Here is a 20,371-nt window from a genome sequence, read left to right as displayed (position 1 = left end):
ATAAATAAAAAATAAAAATAAAAAATAAATAAAAGTTAAAGGTATTTTGTAAATAAATATGAAATTCATGACTTAAAATTATGGCAGTTTTTAATATTACATTCTTTTTTGGATCAAATTAATTACTTTAGGCCCATTAATTTTATTAACAGGTTATATTTTAGGGAGATCATCTTAAGAAGAAAAATCTTAAGCAAGTATGAAGGCCAATACATCGGTTTCTATTTCATTACACAGTAAATGCCCTGATGACCTCGTTCCCACTTTTGGCATCTGGTAGACCACTGTACACACAGGAGGTGTTGCCAGATGTGGCCTGGTTGTAGTGATCTTCAGACATGAAGCCGCATGTTCAGAATGCAGTCTAACAAACAAACATAACCATCAGTGTTGTGGACATTGGCCCTCTTTTTGACCATCTAGAATTTCAACCCTTTCCAATGATGGGGGAATCCTCCCATCTTATGAAGTTTGGTTAAGCCTCTTGCTCTAGAGGCTGAAAGTGGCAGGTTCTCCTAGCCTCTCTTGCAGCTTAGGCATGAAGGCCACATGACCTAGGATATGCCCCTCAGATTTACTCACTCCAGTTGATACTGGCAGTTACAGAAGGATTTCCTAGGACAGATGTACTGGATGTACTTTGTTCTTTTTAAGAAACGGAGTTCTCAAAACATCAGTGGAAGCAAGGGTGCTGGAGGTGACCATGATCTGGTATAGAGCTGAGGTAACTCCAAGTGCTGCTTGTGGTGCTTTCCTCACCAGAAGAGCTGTACTCTATGATTTGGGGCATTGTTGCTGGCTGCATAATCCCAGTCTTGTTCTCCAGTCTCCCAGCAATTCTTTTTTTTTTTTTTTAAGATTTTATTTATTTATTTGACAGAGAGACAGAAGAGCACAAGCAGAGGGAATGGCAGAGCGAGAGCAGTCTCCCAGCAATTCTATGAGCTGCCCACATCCTTTCAGCAAACTCCTTTGCTGCTGAAATCAGCCAGAGCTCTTTTCTGTTGTGTGCAACTGAGAAACCTGATTGAAACTATCAAAATATATTAACTCTATCCAAGATTGAGAAAATACAAGTCAAAAATGTGTTCATTGCTCTAGAAAGGACATATCTAACCTATAGTGACAAAATGCAGATCAGTAATTACCTAGGATAGGAGGTGGGGCTTAACTAGGAAGAGGCACAGGGAACTTTTTAGGGTGATAGAAATGTTCTATTGCTTAACTGTGGTGGTGGTTATATAGGTGCATACATTTGTCAAAACTCATAAAAATGTATGTTTTCATTGGGTGCATTTTATTCTCTACAAGTTACACCTCAAGAAAGTAGAATTAAAATTTTTCATTCAGGGGTGCCTGGGTGGTGCAATCAGTTAAACATCCAACTCTTGGTTTCAACTCAGGTCATGATCTCAGGGTCATGACATGGAGCTCCAGGTCAGCTCCATGCTCAGCATGGAGTCTGCTTGAGATTCTCTCTCCCTCTTCCTCTGCCCCTCCCGCTCATGCTCTCACGTTCTCTCTCTCAAACAAATAAATAAATCTTAAAAAAAAAAACCTTTTCATTCATATATTGAGGTCTGTAAAGCAAAATAATAAGTTGGCAGGGGCAGAAGTGTTAACATGAATGAAAAAGCAGTGTTCAACAGCTATTTAATTATAAGTGAGGGATATCAAGATAGTCAAGGCTATACAGTCTTTGAAATCTTGTACATTTTTCATGTGAATATGAAAGTTACATCAAGGTGGGGCATCTTCTTTAGTTATCTGAATGTCTTTTTTTTTTTAAACATTTTATTTATTTATTTGAGACAGAGAGAATGAGAGAGAGAGAGCACATGAGAGGGGGGAGGGTCAGAGGGAGAAGCAGGCTCCCTGCTGAGCAGGGAGCCCGATGCAGGACTCGATCCAGGGACTCCAGGATCATGACCTGAGCCGAAGGCAGTCGCTTAACCAACTGAGCCACCCAGGCACCCTATCTGAATGTCTTGTACAGCTGATGTAAGTATTACTCAGATGAAAACTTTCTTCTCCTTAGCAATTGTTCACCTGTTTGATATCTAATGGATTCTATGATGTATGTAAATTAAATCACGGAATGTTAGAGCCAAAGGCCATGAGAAAATTACTTCATCCAGCTTCTTCATTTATAGGTGAAGCAACTGAGGCCTAGGGAGGGGAAGAGAGATGACCTGCCCTATGCCACGAAGCTTTGGAAAATTACTGTTAGAAGTGACGTCTGTTACTGCTTAGGGGGAAAAGAAATCTTGAAATATGTAAAGTCATGTTTTTATGGATAATTATTACCTAGGGATTTAGTTATCTAATCTACAACTAATTGAAACAATCTGAAAATACCTCTCATGTGTCATAGATAAAATGTAAATGTACAGATTTTCAGAGTTAGGACATCCTCAAGCTCACATATATACCTATGGTAACTGATTTCAAGACATAATAAAAAGTGTGTGGTTCACATAAAGTAAATTAGAATTTTTATTTTATTTATTTATTTACAAAAGCAACAAAACTACATTAGAGAAAATTTAGAAAATACAGAGGAAAAAAACAACCATAGTGCCTCTAGTTAAACAACCGTGACGATCGTTCAGCTGTGTTGCTTGCCAATCTTTTTTCTCTTGAATGTTTCACACGATTGCTAATGGACCTATTGGCATCACTGTTTCACCTACATTATAGCATAAGTGTTTTACTTTCTTTTTAAAAACTTGGATCCTTGTTACTCATGTTTTTATGGTGGCCATTTGAACAGAGAGTTGGAGTGTTCTTCCCAGTCCCGATCAGTGTTAACAATCTGCTAGTGTTCTTCCATTCCTCTCTCCATCCTCATATAATCTCATACACACATATACACAGAATATACATGTCATTGTAGATTCAAATGAGACCTCCCTGCTTCTTATTTCTTTCACTTAATAATACATCATGGCAATCTTTCCAAATTAATTGGTATAGATCAAATAAATTATTATTTTTTTACGATTTTATTTATTTATTATTTGAGAGAGAGAGAATGAAAGACAGAGAGCATGAGAGGGAGGAGGGTCAGAGGGAGAAGCAGACTCCCCGCCGAGCGGGGAGCCCGATGCGGGACTCTATCCAGGGACTCCAGGATCATGACCTGAGCCGAAGGCAGTCGCTTAACCAACTGAGCCACCCAGGCGCCCCTCAAATAAATTATTTTTAATGGCTGCATAGTATCTGAGGTACAAATGACCTATGTTAATGATTTCTGTATTGATGTACATTCCCTCTATTTCCATTATTTTGACTCTGCAAACAGTGCTATAACAAACAGCTTAGTACATAGAGCTTTACACATTGGTGTTCTTAATTATGTGGGGTTTTAACAGATACAACTAGACTGTTTCATAAAAAGGCTCATCTCTCCCAAGAATATGGCATGAGTACCTCCTCTCCTGTATCCCAGCCTATAGTGAATGTTAACACTTTTTAGTTCTTGCCCATGAGGTGAGTGACAAGTGATATTTCATAGTTACTTTTGTTGATTGCTAGCGCTACTGAGCATCTCTGCATGCACTTACTGTACATTTAGATTTGCTGCTTTGGGATTATCTATTCCTCTCCTTTGCATATTTTTCCATTGGGTCATCTGTCTTTTCCTTATCAATTAGTAAGAATTTTCACATAAGAGAGAGTAGATTTTTGTCATGTGAATTTTGAGTATTTTCCCCATCTGTCTTTTTTGTCTTCTGACTTTGTAGTCACTTTTGCTATTGAAACATTTTTTAAAATTTATGAAGTCAAATAGATCTTGTTCCTTATTTACGTCTAGATTTCTTGCACTGCTTTAAAAGCTCTCTGCAGCCCCAAGATTTTATATACATGTTTCCCTAAATTTTCTTCTAAGGCTTTCATTATTTTTAAGTGTTTAATTCATTTGGAACTTATTATATGTGGCATGAGGGAGTGTTCGATTTGTTTGTCTTCCAGATGGATAACTGTTTGTGCCTGCTCCAGTCATTATCTAGCCATCCTTTTCCTTCATAGAATTTGAACATTATTTTTGTCACACATTAAATTCCCATATACACAGAGATCTCTTATGGGCCCTCTGTTCCATTCTGATCTCTCTGTTGCTGTTCCCAAATCACAAATTATAGATGTTCTTCTGTGTTTTAAAGATATTTGGTAAGGCGGGGCGCCTGGGTGGCTCAGTCATTAAGTATCTGCCTTTGGCTCAGGTCGTGATCCCGGGGTCCTGGGATTGAGCCCCACTTCGGGCTCCCTGCTCAGCGGGAAGCCTGCTTCTCCCTCTCCCACTCCCCCTGCTTGTGTTTCTGCTCTCACTGTCTCTATCTCTATCAAATAAATAAAATCTTTTAAAAATATATATATTTGGTAAGGCAAGTCAACTATTATTTTTTTATAATTTGCTTCACTTGACATTTATTTTTCCATATGAATAAATGAACTCCAAGATCATTTTACTCATTACAAAAAAAAATGGGATTCCCATTGGAATTGTATTAGATTTATATATTAATTTGGGACAACTGATCTTTTTTTTTACATCAGATCTTGTCATCCAAGAGCATGTATATTCTTTCCATTTGACTGGATCTTGCTTTAGGTATTTTGATCAGATTTTATTGTTTTCTTCTTAAAGATCCTGTACTGTTCCTGTGAAATTTATTCTTCAGTATTTTATAATTTTTATTGCTATTGTGAATGGCATTTTTCCACTTTCACTTCTAGCTGGTTTTTATATTCTCTATTTTTTCATATTTATTTTACATTTAGCCATCTTAGTAAATTCCTTTATTAATTATTGAAGATTTCTAAATGAGTATTTCTTGGGGTGTTTGGGTGGCTCAGTCAATCAAGCGTGCAACTCTTGATCTCAGCTCAGGTCTTGATCTCAGAGTTGTGAGTTCAAGCCCAGCGTGGAGCCCACTTAAAAAATAAAATAAATAAATGAGTATTTCTTGAGCTTTAATAATTTTTTAAAGTTTTTTTTTTTTAGTAATCTCTATACCCAACATGGGGCTCAAACCCATGACCCCGAGATCAAGAGTCACACAGTTTTCTGACTGAGCCAGCCAGGTGCCCCCTTTGTAGGTGATTTTTATCCTTATTTTCAAATATTTATACTGGTTATTTCATTGTCCTATCTTATTGTATTTCTTAGAGCTTCCAGAATAATGTTTACTAATAATGGTGATAGTGGACATCATTATCCATTTTCTGATTTTAATGTAAATGGCTTTAAAGTCATTTAGAATGATACTTGCTATCTTTGGTAAATGATCTCTATCAGGGGCACCTGGGTAGTGCAGTTGGTTAAACGTCTGCCTTCGGCTCAAGTCATGATCTTAGGGTCCTGGGATCGAGCCCCACACAGGCTCCTTGCTCAGTGGGGAGCCTGCTTCTCCCTCTCCCTCTGCTGCTCCCCCTGCTTGTGCTCTCCCTCTCTCTGTCAAATAAATAAATAGAATTTTTAAAAAATGATCTCTATTGTATTTAAGTAATTTCTTTTTAGTTCTATTTTACTAAAATTTCTTATTAGGAATGGATACTGTATTTTATTAGTCCTCTTAATAGCCATTGATAGAATTGCTTTTTTTTTTCCCTTTAATTTAGTATTGTAATGAATTATACTGCTTCCCTAATGTTGAATCATCCTTACATTCCTATAGTATTTGTTTGGTCATAGGATATATCTCTTTTGATACACTGCTGGATTCTATTTGTTAATATTTAGACATTTTGCATCTATATTCATGAGTGATTTTGATCTGTGGCAGGTTTATTGTTTTTTGTCTTTTATTCGTTTTTGGTATTAAGGTTATGCTAGCTTCTTAAAATGAATTAGAGAGTTTTCAATCTTTTCCTATAATTTAGAAAAATTTCAGTTAAATTGGAATTGCCTGTTGTTTAAAAGATAATAGAGCATAGCTATGAAACCGTTTGGACCTTGTGCCTTTTTTTAAAAGATAAACAGATCTTTAAACTCTTTTAAATTCTCTCAAAGGTAGTCGATATACTCAATTTTTCTACTTAGTTCTGTAATTTGTGTTTTCCTAGGAAACCATGTATTTCCTTAAGTTTGTCAACAAATCTGTTGATAGAGCTTAAGCATCTTTCTGTGTGCTATATAAAGAATGGTGGAGGGTGCCTGGGTGGCTCAGTCAGTTAAGCGGTTAAGGATCTGCCTTTGGCTCAGGTCAGGATCTCAGGATCCTGGGATCAAGCCCTGCATCAGGCTCCCTGCTCAGCGGGGAGTCTGCTTCTCCCTCTCCCTTTACTTCTCCCTCTCCCTCTGCTGCTCCCCCTGCTTGTGCTCTGTCACTCTCTCTGTCAAATAAATAAATAAAACCTTAAAAAAAAAAAGAATGGTGGAGAGAGAAATAACATTTATTGAACAGCTGCTATGTGCCAAGCACTATTGCTTCATATTTATTTATATTGTCACATTTAATTGAATCCTCATACTGGTCCTGTTGAGCATGTATCATTATCCTCGTTTTGTAGAAGAGAATATTGAGGGTTGGGGAAAATGAGGTAATAATATGCCCAGGATCAAGGATAAAAAAATGTCAGAGGGAGCTTGAATCGGAACTCAGGTCTCTGTGACTTCAGAATGGGTGCTTTTCTTACTCGTGTCTTTCTCCAAATCATTACATAATTGTTGTATTTAGTTACGAAAAATAGTTGTTTGAGGAAATGTGTCAGTTTTCTTTCCTTCCCCCAATTATTGAACATTAGGATAGTTTTCTGTTTTTCACTATAATAAATAAATATTAAAAGGAATATAGCTTTTTTTTCTTTTCATATTTAAGACATTTTTTTCCTTAAGCAAGATTTCCAGAAGAGAATTACTAGTACTGTGATCATATAAACGAGTAACATATATCGAAAGGCACATTTTAAAAGGGAGAATAACAAGATTACATGGAAAAGTAGTATGACTTTTTCTGGAAAAGGCCTTACTACTTTCTGACATTCCCTTTGAGATCTTATTTACAGTCCTTGCTTCATTTTCTGTGGGAATCCCTCACTCTCTGAGCCTTTCTCTAGCCGGTCCTTCACTGCCCTGGAATCCCTAACAGGCGGATGCTTTGCTCTCACCAAGTTAATGTGGCTTCTACTCCTCCCCAGTCTTCCTCCTGTCTTTCCATCTCTACAACAGCAGTGCTAGCCTGTAAACACACCCATGTGAGCCCTGGCAGACCCTTGGAAAACACTGTGTGTTAAGTTTTTAGGAAAAGCCTCTTAGATACTAAACCATGCCTGATCATTATATAGGGCAACGGTTTTCAGTCTGTACTCTTCGAAACCCTCGGGCTTTTTTGAACCTGCCTTGGGAACAGGGAGAAAGCCACCAAGCTTGTGGGGTCCTGGGCCCCCCTCTCCATCCCCTTCAACCCAAGTCTCTCTGTTCTTGTCTGATTAACAAACTGCAGGTTTGGGGGAAGGATTTCCTTTTAAAATCAGTTTCTGCTGCTGAAAGACAAAGGTTCTAAAATTATTGCAATAGAGAAAGAGGAATTAGCCTAAGAAGTGATAGCCAGACTTTTATGAAATACATTCAAATAATAAAGTTAGTAATATTAATAAAGTTAATAGAAGCCTAAAGAACACCGAAAAAAAATCTCCTGGCCCTCCCCGAGACTGACCTAGAATGTATACCGTGCACACACATACACGCAAAAGACCACAAAAACTTAGGATTGTCTATTACTTTCCAATTACTGCTGTGACAGAAAAGGAAAGTTTGGTACTTTGGGGAATTGAAATTAATTGAAAGCAGACTTGAGTTAATTTCCATTTCAGTGTCCTTTATTGAATGGGTCTTTAGTGCACATTTCTAATTTAGTAGAATGAGAACTTTTTATGTTGGGGGGAGGGTGAGGAGGAAATATTTTCCCCTGAAACCAAAGTTAATTCATCAGGACAAATCCTGCAAATGTTTTCAGAGAGCAAAATCTATATAATCTTTGTGATGTAGAAGAATGCTTTAAAAAATTTCAAAGGGGGTTGTTTGTTTTTCTGTGTAGCTGTGCAGGGCACTGTTACCATCCAGCTTATATGGAAGGAAACTGAAGCTCTCAACAATTATTTGCTCAAAGTTACTTCAGAAATAGCTCCAAGTAAGACCATTACTCTATTAGCCTAGATCTTTAAATAAACCACTTCATGCCACAGCATTTCAAAGTACTATATTAAAAGGAACCACTTTTACTGTCATTAAAAATGTATTCCTTCTTTTTAAATTTTTATTGTTATGCTAATCACCATACATTACATCATTAGTTTTTGATGTAGTGTTCCATGATTCATTGTTTGCGTATAAGACCCAGTGCTCCATGCAGAACGTGCCCTCTTTAATACCCATCACCAGGCTAACCCATCCTCCCACCCCCCTCCCCTCTAGAACCCTCAGTTTGTTTCTCAGAGTCCATCGTCTCTCATGGTTCGTCTCCCCCTCCAATTTCCCCCCTTCATTCTTCCCTTCCTGCTATCTTCTTCTTCTTTTTTTTTTTTTAAACATATAATGTATTATTTGTTTCAGAGGTACAGATCTGTGCTTAATCTCAGGAAAAATGTATTCCTTCTTATGTGGGCTCTGAGAGCCATTTGAACAAACAGGTTGAATGGATTGGTAAAAGGAGAAAAGTTCTAGCAAGTCTGATGAGACAGAGAGTGATTGAGAGAAAGAGAAAATACAAAATAGGACAAAAAATAGAGATGTAACCACCAATTCAGAGGCTATAAAATATTATTTTAAAAATTCTCTATGTCATTTATTGCCAATAATGTTTAAAACCAAATGAAATGGACAATTTTCTAGGAAAACAAATTGCTGAGCTTTAAAAACTGTAAAGTCAACCACAATAACTATCTAGAGGAGATACTGAAAGGGGGTGTCAAATATCTACCCCTCAAATAAGAAATAACCTAGGATAATATCACAGAATTTCTGAAAATAGCAGTGACTGTATTATGTAATCTGTACCAGGGAATAGTATATATGTAAATCACTAAATCCGTCCCATGAGGTTCTGATACTGAATCTACTCTAGGAAAGCCTAAATAAATAAATGTACAAATATTCTAAATAAAATATCAGAAAGCAAAAATGCAACCCCATGAGTTTTTTTCTAGAGTATAAAAATGGCTGGATGCTTATAAATCTACTAATATAATTCACTAATCAACATAATGCAAGAAAGCAAAGAGCATAGCGTGACTCTTAGAAGCAAAATGATAAGGAGATAAAACAAATTTCACAATGTATAAGCATGGAGGCAAGTGATTAAAATGAGGATACCCAATGATAAGGTAATTTTTTATACCTGCTTCTAAAAACAGAGATAACCAAATCATTCTTGAATACGTAGCAGCTTATGGTGGCAAAGGCAACACATTAAAGAATTAAAATATAGGACTCTGTCACCAGACATCCCCCAAAATAAGCGGTCTTATTTTGAAAATGGTCCTCGCTCCTCAAGTCAGCCTCTTAATTGACTTTTTCCCAAATGTGGGTGTTGCTAGAAACAGGGCAGTCCCTGCCACTGAACCAGGTCACAAGGCCATCATTCTTGGTCCTTGGTTAACTGCCTGAATGCTTGTCCCCTCCCCAGACTGTGAGCAACTTGGGAGCAGAGTGGGGTTTTATTCACCCAAGGAGCTGTGTCCCCAGCTCCTTGTGCCCTTCTGGGGCTTGTCATCAACAAATACTTGTGGAAGTGAATTGAATTCTCATCCAGGACGACAAGAGAAACATGCCTTCTACCACACGGGGCTTCACATAAGCCAAAAAGAATTACGAGTAAATAGAGAACGAGTTTAGCCTGGAGGTGATTTTTGTGGGGGGGGGGGAACCACCAAGCAAAGTTTTAGTAGCAGAATTATATCCCCTGTGCCCACCATTGGGCTTAAAGATCCTGCCATGTCCTGACGAACGGTCCCACGCTAAAACTAACTGTAACCACTGCTCCAGCTGAGAGCTCCCAAAGCCAGTGAGAAGAGAGGCAAAGCGTGGGCAACTCCTTAGCCCGAGGGCACATAGAGGTTCTTTACATCAGAGTATAGAATAACAGAGATCCTTTCATTTCCACTCCATGGGCACATTAATTTTCTGGTTTGTTTACCTAATATCAGCCAGGATAGAGTAATTTGGCTGCGTTGCTATGTACCAACATCAATCAGAAAAAAGGAACACCAGCAGGGTGCCTGGGTGGCTCAGTCGTTAAGTGTCTGCCTTCGGCTCAGGTCATGATCCCAGGGTCCTGGGATCAAGTCCCTCATCAGGCTCCTTGCTCGGCAGGAAGCCTGCTTCTCCCTCTCCCACTCCTCCTGCTTGTGTTCCTGCTCTTGCTATCTCTCTCTCTGTCAAATAAATAAATAAAAATCTTTAAAAATAAAAAAATTTTTAAAAAAAAAGGAACACCGGCAGGATATCACACACACACACACACAAAACAACCCAATGGTTAGAGAGAATTATTTTCAAATTTAAAATTGAATTTATCATGTCCTTTAGGACGTCAAAACGTATCAACAGTTTCAGACCCTATTACTTCCAGGGGCTCTTCTGACTCATTTTATTAACTGGCAAACATAAATGTGCCAGAACCCAATTTTGTGAACTTCAGTGCTATAGCTTGGGTCTGATTAGGAAGATGTGCTCTCTCTCTTTTCTTCTCCTGGTTCGACTCGCTTTAATTTCAACCTTTCAAACAGGTTCTCTCCCTGGATTCATCTGAGTTGAAGTTAAGAGTTTCTCCAGAACATTCTGCAGGAGTGGAGAGCACAGTGTTGCCCCAGTGCAAGTTAAATGTCTACTTCAGAGGAAGATGAATGACTGTCACTGTATTTCACCAGGCTGGTCCTGACGGGACGGGCAGGAAGACAGCAAAGGGCAAGAGAGGCTCCTGGGAGAACCGTGAAGCAAAGGGTCCTGAGCTCCAGCCCTAGGGACGACCCTAATTAGCAGGGGGGTCTTTCCATATGGCAAACCTTAAGCAGTCCTCAGGAAGTATGCCTCCTGCTGAGGCAACAGCAGGCCTCCCCAGAGCTGGATCACGTGGCTGAGGTAGTAGTACCTTGTGAAATAGATCATCGGTCACCAAAGCCTTTTGAGGTGAGAGGGGGAACCGGGTTACTGCTGGGTCTCCTGGGAGACGTTTTTTCATAGTTCGGATAAAATGACATCCAATTTGGATCTGCCTTTGGCACTTTCAGAAAGGAGAATAAAGTAAAAGCCAATCCTCAGAAGGACTGTAATTTCTCATTACCTCCCAGTGAACAAAGACTCCAGGCGTTGGAAATTATAGACAAACCCTGCAAATCTATAACCTCAGTTAGGAGAATAGCCCCACAGCTCGTGCACTGTTGACAGGGATTGGTGATGGTCTTGGACCACTAAAAAGCGATAACATTCTCCCTGCAGAACTGGTCTACCCACAGACTGTATGCGTTTCTACCTGAGGATCTCAGTCCGTGCAGGTGCCCTGCCTTAAAACCCTCTTCACTCTGCCAACCCAGAGCCCACTCACCCTTCAAAGGACAGTTCATGTGTCATACCCTTCATAAGCCTGACTTGGCCATTCTCCTCACTAAGGCAAGGGTCATCTTATAACCCATTATTACTAGAGTTCAACAACACATTAATCTAGATAGAAGAAACAGTCAACATTTTTATTCATCAATAAAAAATGTAAATTCATCATGAGCTTGATTATTTCTTCTATAATTGCAGCCTATTTCATACATGGCCTTCCTAGAATTAAGGCATACTGCACCCAATCAATGAGTAATGTCTTACCACTTCTTACCCATATCTGGTAAGTTTGGCACAAAGTAAAAGGTCTAGAAATATTTCACGAAGAGACCAGAACACATTGGGACTGGTTTTGCTAAGAAGCTATATCCTGATTCCTAAATCTCTTATTGTACTGTTTCAATTTCCTTTTGGGAACAAATTGGGTCAGGAATAAGTAAATGAAACAAGTTCTTCATCCTCCTGCCTCCAAACTGAATTACATGCTTCTCCCATCCCAGGTTGTTGGATAGCAATCCTAATCTTCACAACCTTTAAAAATAGATATGGAAACACACTGAACAATCTCACTTGAAATCTATTCTAGGGCTGCTTAAACATGCTATAAGGAAATTATTCCTTGTGTAGATTATACCCGTTTCATCTTGTTCGGATGCCATTTCAAAATGGTTCCCCCACCGAAGGCAAGTCAACCTAACAGGAGTGCGTACATGCTGTGCCACATTGTTTCCTGCCTCTAGTGCTATGCACTTTGTGCTTTTCACGGACCATCCCTTTTGCTTTTTGATAATGCAATATGAAGCTTTTCACCAGGCATCCCACTATAGACTGATGTAACAATGTTCCCCCCAAATCAGGATGGTAGTACACCTGCTGACTGGCAGGGTCCGGGGTGGGGGGTTGGGGGGTGGGAATGGGAGGAATACTGGACTGAGATCCGACCCTGACTTCTCACTCTGCGGGGCCAAGAGGAAGCAACGTATTCTCTCTGGGCTTCCATTTTCTCATCTCTAGTTCAAGGAGGCTCTCAAAGTCCTTGGAATTCTAAAATGCTGAGACTAAAATCTAGCAGGGTGTCTCCAAATATTACTCAGCAACATGGGACTCTAGCAACCAATGGCCTCCCTTCCCCAGCCCCCTCAGTCCCCTCAGCCTCCCATAATTGTTCTTTTGTTCAATCTAAAAAACAAAAAAAAAAAACAAAAATGAAAACAAAACAAAAAAACAAAAAACCCACTATACCCCAAACTGGAATTATGCTAAGCCGTTCACAATTTCCTAATCCTTAATTCTTCCACTATGCAATTTTAGCTGTTTTTTAGTACTTAGGTCTTGATTTTGAGGGAAGGAAACAAAACCATTTGTTCTTCTGATCTTTTCTTTTCTGCTAAATGAGCATCCCTGGTTGTTCTGTTTCTCTCTAATGAATATTTTCACTTGACTCTCCATGGTCACCTCAAGCTCAAGCTGTTTAAATCACACTGGCTCAGGTCATGATCCTCAAGGTTGTGGGATTGAGCCCCACATCAAGCCCCACATCTAGCCCCATGTTGAGCCCCATGCAGACCCTGGGTCTGGCTTGGAGCCTGTTTGAGATTCTCTCTCTCTCCCTCTACCCCTCCCCCACCCCTGCTGGCAAGCTCCCTCCCTCTCTCTCTGTTTCTCTCTAAAGAAAAAAAATTTTAATTAAAAAAAATAGGATGATCTGCAATGGCTCTGCCCTTGTTTTATATATATGTATATATATATGATTCTAATGTTTTGGATTTAGAAGCAAAGTGAATCCTTTTCATCCTTAGCCCACTTTAGAATGCATCTCAGCAATGTCACTACCTGGGGTTTGCCCACTTCTTTTCTTTTAACATCCACAGGACCTGCCATTAGCCTGCAATGTCTGCCATCCATCTGCTTGGGGACCCATGCCTCTGGCCTGCTCCAAAACAAATCACATGATAGGCAGTGAATGAGCCAGTGGATGCAAGATGAATCTAGGGGGAGGAAAAAAAAAGACCTACCCCTTTGAAAGGAGTATTTCCAGTCTAGCCATTGAGTCTTTACCTCCTTCCCACACATTCTTTAGGTTGTTTCTGCCTCTAGGCTGTGGTTTGTGGAGCTGAAGAGAAAGGTACTCAACATCGGGATGCAAAATTCTTAACCCTGAGGTTAAGAGTCCCATGTTCTCCTGACTGAGCCAGCCAGGTGCCCACGTAGGTGCACTCTTGAGTAACAACAAATGGTCACCAAAAAGCCTTCTAAGAAAGGTGAGTCCTGTTTCCTTACAAAATGTTTGTTTTGCGGATTGCTGTAGTGTGAGGCTGGCACCGAACGGCCTTGATCGGGGATGGGAGGCCAAGTATTGCCCTTGAGGGGCCTCCTTTCTCAGTCTTCCTCCCTGAGGGGATCAGCTTGTCCTTTATTCAAATGTTCAATATTGAAAGCAAATCCATTTGAATGAGTGTCAGATTTTTAGGCAGCCTCAGGTCTCTTGACCCTTAATTTTATATCTCAGGAGCCCTTTCTCACCAAGTCATCAGCTCTGCAAATCACAATCTCACCCTATCCTCTCAGGCAGTCTTCTCTGGAACCTTGGAGAGGCTGGTTGTCTGGGTGAGGCTCCCCACCTGTCCCTGGGCCGTCTAGCCATTAGCTGGTATGATGTTGCTATTGTAACAGCTGACGCCGGAACCAGCTGAACTTACTTGATTTCTCTATTTCGTAGTATTTCAAATAAAACTTTATAGTAGTTAGTATATGTGATATAGATGTGTAGATGATCACAGTTCATGCATTTCATCAAACACTTGCCTCTGTACTTTGTTTCTCCCATTCTCTATGCCCCAAAGATCTTTCCTCACCTAAATAAGCATTTCTCATCCTTCAGTGCTCTATTCAAGCACCTCCTTCTCCATGAAGCCAGCCCTCATCCTCCAAGTCATCTTTAGTCAACCCCTCTTCTACTGCATTGTCATATCATACTCTTAGTATCTCTCCGTGCTGGGAATGACCGGCTGTAGTCTCCATGTCTGATTCCCTTGCAAAACTGTCAGCCCCAACCGAGGGACCATTTCTTATTCATAGCCATAGCACCTGGGCATCTGGTTCTCACCAGAGTGCTAGACTTTAAGCCTCGGATAACTATAGATCATCTCCTTATATGGCAGTTTTACTTAATAATAAGCAACTTAAAATTTTTTATATATTCTTAAATGCTGAGCTATTTTATAGAGAGGCATGCAAAATTAGCTTGGCTTTTAAAAGGTAAATACATTTATATTATTTGTTCACATTCTTCTGAGGTAGTTTCAGAACTTTTTGTGATGAGCACTTAACACAAGTTTGAGTTGAATTTAATTCAATTCCAGAGGATGTGGATGGTTAATGATTTTTTTTTTCCTTAAAGCAAACAACAATAGGGAGAGTTTGGTAAAAGGGTACAAACTCTCAGTTATAAGATGAATAAGGTCTGAGGGTCTAATGTATAACATAGTGACTATAGTTAATAATACTGTATAATTGAAAATTTCTAAGAGAGTAGAACTTAATGTTCTTAATGTTCTCCCCCCCCCCAAAAAAGTAAATATGTGAGCTGAGGAAAAAAGAAAATGACAGAACTTTATTCATTTGTAGTAATAGCAAGGAGATGCACTTTTGTTTTAAATTAATAAGCTAGAAAAGGCAAGCTGGAAAAATCAATGCTATTTCAGCTAAAATTATAAATTTTGTTTTAACAAAAATTCATTTCTAAACATAGGGACTGAGAAGTCTTTTGGAGCGACTGTCCTTTGGCAAAGACCAAATGCTTCTTTGTATCTGAAAAAAATTTTATGATACATCATACACACAAAACTGCATATTCAATATATGAATAAGTTCAGTCTTCAAAGCTCCTACAGGATAAGTAAAATTTTAATGAATAATAAATATTTATCAAGTAAATATCCTTGAGATGTTATAGTCTTGCCTCGATTATGAAGTCATTGCCAAGTAGTAGGAGGCGAGACTAAAATTGGATTTTTTACTAGGTATATTAAGTTAAGTAGACCCAAAAAGAAATGAACCAGATATGGCATTATTTGTAAGCCTTGCTCTAAATTGCATTACTTTGAAACCTGAATTACAAAAATAATTATAAAAGGAATATATATACTCAATGTAGACTTATTGAGAAACTGACCGAATTTGCCATCTTTCATTTTCTACTCTTTGCAGGTGGAAGAGTTGATGGGAAAACAAGCTGTCCATCAGGAGTTACTGGAGGACAGCAGAAGGCATGGGGGTGTGCAGACCAGGAGTGAGTGATACGTCCTGAGTGACTGACACTAGTTTGATTGTGCATGGGACTCATTGCAGTGAGGGGGCAGATGTGCGGCCCAAATTTTGAGTTTTATCTTACACACAGTCTCCGAGCTTTATTCTCTCAATCTCCTTTGCAAAAGGAATGACTTTCCAATGAATTCCATCTGATTTTTAGCGATGTATCTTTTAAAAAAAAAGATTTTATTTATTTATTTGACAGAGAGGGAACACAAGCAGAGGGGAGTGAGAGAGGGAGAACAAGCTTCTCACGGAGCAGGGAGCCCCATGCAGACTCAATCCCAGGACCCTGGGATCATGACCTGAGCCGAAGGCAGATGCTTAATGACTGAGCCACCCAGGAGCCCCTGCAATGTATCTTTTTAATCGCATATGTTTTCGTCACTGATCCCCCCACAAGTCTGAATCAAGTGGTCTTATCTCCTTTTTCTATCTTCTCCTGCCATCTAAATTATTATTCCCATGATCATTTATTCAGTCATGCCTTAATTATAGTCTTCTTACCTACCTATGAAAATCTTAATCAGAATCCTTCAGTGACTCCTAAAGTTCAAATGTCCTAACACAGCAGACCTCTACCTTTAGATCTGACCTCTCCCCAGCTCTCCAAACTTCTCTTCAGTCACTCTCGTACATACACTGGGCTCCTATCACAAAGAGAGTCCTGTGGTTTCCTGTCTTGTCTAGCCTCTGGGCTTTATAGAGTTGTTCCTCAGTGGACATCCTTCCCTTACCCTGGGCTAGCTGTCAAGCTCCTTGTGTCCTTCAGGAGTCTGGGCAAGTAGCACTCTTCCCTGTCTTTCTTAACATGTCTTGCTAAAGGTAAGCCCCTGCTTTTTTGTGCTGCCATAGTGTCCTGTCCACACTTCTATTATAGTATTTATGTTAAATTATTAATTTAAGAACCTTACTTCTACCAGAGGCAGGAGTCCACATACTCTCAGGGTATCCATGAATTCCCCTGAATTATAGGCAAAATTTTATGTAGGTTCATTTTCGGCTGGGGAGAAGATTCAGAGCTCACATCAGACTCACAACAGAGTCTATATTTACCCTCTCAAAACCAAATTAAGAACCACTGCACTAGACTATGAGTCCCTAGGAAACAGAAAGTAAGTTCTATACTTCTTTGAAACTCTACAATTAGATGCCTAATGTTAGCTGAATGAACGTTTCAGTTATTATTTAGACTAGATATTTATATTAGTAGATATATAGTAAATTCAACCTCCTCTCTTCATTGATGTTTTTAAAATAGGAAGTGTAAAAGGTACATTGGTCAAAGGAAAGATATGGAAGCATTTATGCCAAACTACTACTAACAGTGGTCATTCTTGGAAAGAGGGATGGAATAGGGGTGAGATAGGGTTCAAACTTAACTTATACCCTTGTATCTTTTTTTTTTTAAGATTTATTTATTTATTTGAGAGAGACAGAGAGTGCGTGTGAGCAGGGGTAGGGGCAGAAGGAGAGAGAAAGAGAGAATCCTCAATCCTTGCTGAGAGTGGAGCCCAACATGGGGCTCGATCTCATGACCCTGAGATCATGACTTGAGGCAAAATCAAGAGTCAGATGCTTAACCGACTGAGCCACCCAGGTGCCCCTATACTCTTCAGTCTTGATCAAGTTTGTTTGTTTTACAATGTGTGCTTTTTAGTTTTGAAACTTAAAAATACTGTTTTATTTATTTTTTATTTTTTTTAATTTAATTTTATTACATTATGTTAGTCACCATACATTACATCATTAGTTTTTGATGTAGTGTTCCATGATTCATTGTTTGCGTATAACACCCAGTGCTCCATTCAGTATGTGCCCTCCTTAATACCCATCACTGGGCTAACCTGTCCCCCCATCCTCCTCCCCTCTAAAACCCTCAGTTTGTTTCTCAGAGTCCATAGTCTCTCATGGTTCCAATATCCCCCCCTTCATTTTTCCCTTTCTATTATCTTCTTTTTTTTTTTTTTTAACATATAATGTATTATTTGTTTCAGAAGTACAGGTCTGTGATTCATCAGTCTTACACAATTCACAGCGCTCACCATAGCACATACCTCCCCAATGTCCATCACCCAGCCACCCCATCCCTCCCACCCCCCATCACTCCAGCAACCCTCAGTTTGTTTCCTGAGATTAAGAATCTCTTATGGTTTTTCTTCCTTTCTGGTTTCATCTTGTTTCATTTTTCCTCCCTTCCCCTACGGTCCTCTGTCTTGTTTCTCAAATTCCTCATATCAGTGAGATCATATGATACTTGTCTTTCTCTGATTGACTTAAAAAATACTGTTTTAAAACATAGAACTTTCTTCTTAAGTTCAGGAGACATCTAGCTTCAAATTGCAGATCTGCTACTTATTTAGTTTTGTGCCCCTGGGAATGTTACTTACCCCTTATAAGCCTACATTTCCTCATCTGTAAAATGAAGATAATACTTATCCCACATAGTTATCATGCCACAAAGCCTAGCATGAAGTAGGGACTCAGTAAATATTAGCTGAATGCAAATTTTGTCGTCCTTAAGGTTTTGTTTTGTTTGCAATCCGAAATAGAACTCAGTGAAATATAGCTCATTATTATCTCAATACTGTAAGCATTCATACATTCAGTAAAAGTCTGATGTAACATGGCTAGTTTATAAGGTGGCTATTAGCTTTGAGTGCTAACTTATAAAGAATCCCATGATATTTTTGTTTGTTTTTAAACATAGAAGAGTTGGGGTGCCTGGGTGTCTCAGTCAGTTAAGCATCTGCCTTTGGCTCAGGTCATGATCCCAGGGTTCTGGGATTGAACCCCGCATGGAGCTCCCTGCTCAGCAGGGAGCCTGCTTCTCTCTCTTCCCTCTGCCCTTCCCCCCACTCCTGTGCTTGCGCATGCTCTCTCTCTCAAATAAATAAATAAAATCTTTAAAATATATAGATAAATAAATAAACAGAAGAGTTACAAGATTCTTAAGCAATTTATAAATGTTTAGATTTATAAATGAAGTACAAGGACTGGTTTAAGCTAAGTACACTGGTTTAAACTAAGCTCTTGGTTCATCTGTGCAGTGACTAGAAACAAGTTCTTTGCAGTATTCACTCACCTCGTGGCCTGTCTCCACCAGTAGACATCACATCATGTTTGGTGAAGTCTTTCTGATTTTTCTAGAGGTTCTACAAGAAATAAAAATGCCATTGATAATGATAGGTACCTTGTAATTTATACCATCCTTTGTTTTAATAAATTTTTAATGAAACATTTTTATTGTACATTCAAGAGATTGCTGTTAAAAAATATCTAATCAGCGGCGCCTGGGTGGCTCAGTTAGTTAAGCGACTGCCTTCGGCTCAGGTCATGATCCTGGAGTCCCTGGATCGAGTCCCGCATGGGGCTCCCTGCTCGGCAGGGAGTCTGCTTCTCCCTCTGACCTTCCTCCGTCTCATGCTCTCTGTCTCTCATTCTCTCTCTCAAATAAATAAATAAAATCTTTTAAAAAAAAAAAAAAGTCTAAACATTCAACAATATATAAAGTAAAAAAAAAAAAACCTTGTTTCTTTTAGTCTTTTCAGTTTTTAAAATTTTTTTATTTATTTTTTTAGATTTATTTATTTATTTATTTGACAGAGAGAGAGAGAGACAGCGAGAGCAGGAACACAAGCAGGGGGAGTGGGAGAGGGAGAAGTAGGCCTCCCGCCGAGCAGGGAGCCCGATGCAGGGCTCGATGCGGGTTCGATGAGGGGCTTGATGCAGGGCTTGATCCCAGGACCCTGGGATGATAACCTGAGCCGAAGGCAGAGGCTTAACGACTGAGCCACCCAGGCGCCCCTAGTCTTTTCATTTTTAAGTTACTTGGTGTTGAGTAGGCACATTCACCTTGGTATTTATATCTTTGGGTATTTATATCTAACAGTTCTGGACTAATAAAAAATTCCGATGTATTTAAAATTAGCTGGAGTACTCCAACATTCAAAGCAGTTCATCTGACCCTAAAATAATGAAAGCCACAAATCTAGAGATTTTCCTAAGTATCCCACGTTAAATGAAAGTCACCTACTTCAAGTGACAAATGAAATAGGTTCATAATAGGTTTTTTCTGTAGGGGCTAATCGAGGTGATCTATAGTCAAAATTAAGTAGAAACCCATTTGGAAAATACCCTATGAGTATATGGTGGTTTGGGTATTGTTTTTGTTTATTTTTTGAGGAATATAGCAGGTTTCAATCCAGCTATATGTTTTATTTATTTTTCATTATTTCATTATCTAAAGCTTCTTGGGCAGTTTGGCCAAGTTATGGAATCTTTTTGGGCATCAGTTTCTTGATCTGCATAATTGGCATAAGAATAATAACAATGCAGATGTGAGGATTAAGGGAGATGGAGGCTGGGGGGCCAGAGGCTAGAACATGGGCAGTAGGGGCACCAACAGCTTACTTAGTTGCTTTCATCATTTTGTCAAGGTCCCCTCCTTTATCCTAAGAGAATCTATATTTATTCCCAGCTTGTCTTGCTCTTTTTTTCTTCTTAACT

At 39.2% G+C, this 20,371-nt stretch overlaps 1 protein-coding gene across 1 annotated transcript in view; it reads right to left on the bottom strand.

Moving 5' to 3' along the window:
* The window catches only part of ARHGEF33 (Rho guanine nucleotide exchange factor 33), a 67,545-nt gene extending 48,446 nt beyond the window's left edge, over nt 1-19,099 (bottom strand). The window contains exon 1 of the mRNA XM_064572141.1: nt 18,948-19,099. The gene's annotated coding sequence lies outside the window, so the exon portion shown is untranslated. The remainder of the gene's footprint in view (nt 1-18,947) is intronic.
* Nucleotides 19,100-20,371: the final 1,272 nt, after the last annotated feature.

The sequence above is a fragment of the Mirounga angustirostris genome, unplaced genomic scaffold, assembly GCF_029215605.1.
Source record: "Mirounga angustirostris isolate CCGP_5_RB_7025 unplaced genomic scaffold, mMirAng1.0.hap1 SCAF_10, whole genome shotgun sequence".
Taxonomy (NCBI): Eukaryota; Metazoa; Chordata; class Mammalia; order Carnivora; family Phocidae; genus Mirounga; species Mirounga angustirostris.
Note: the sequence above shows the minus strand (reverse complement) of the source record. Positions and strands in the feature narration are given on the sequence as shown.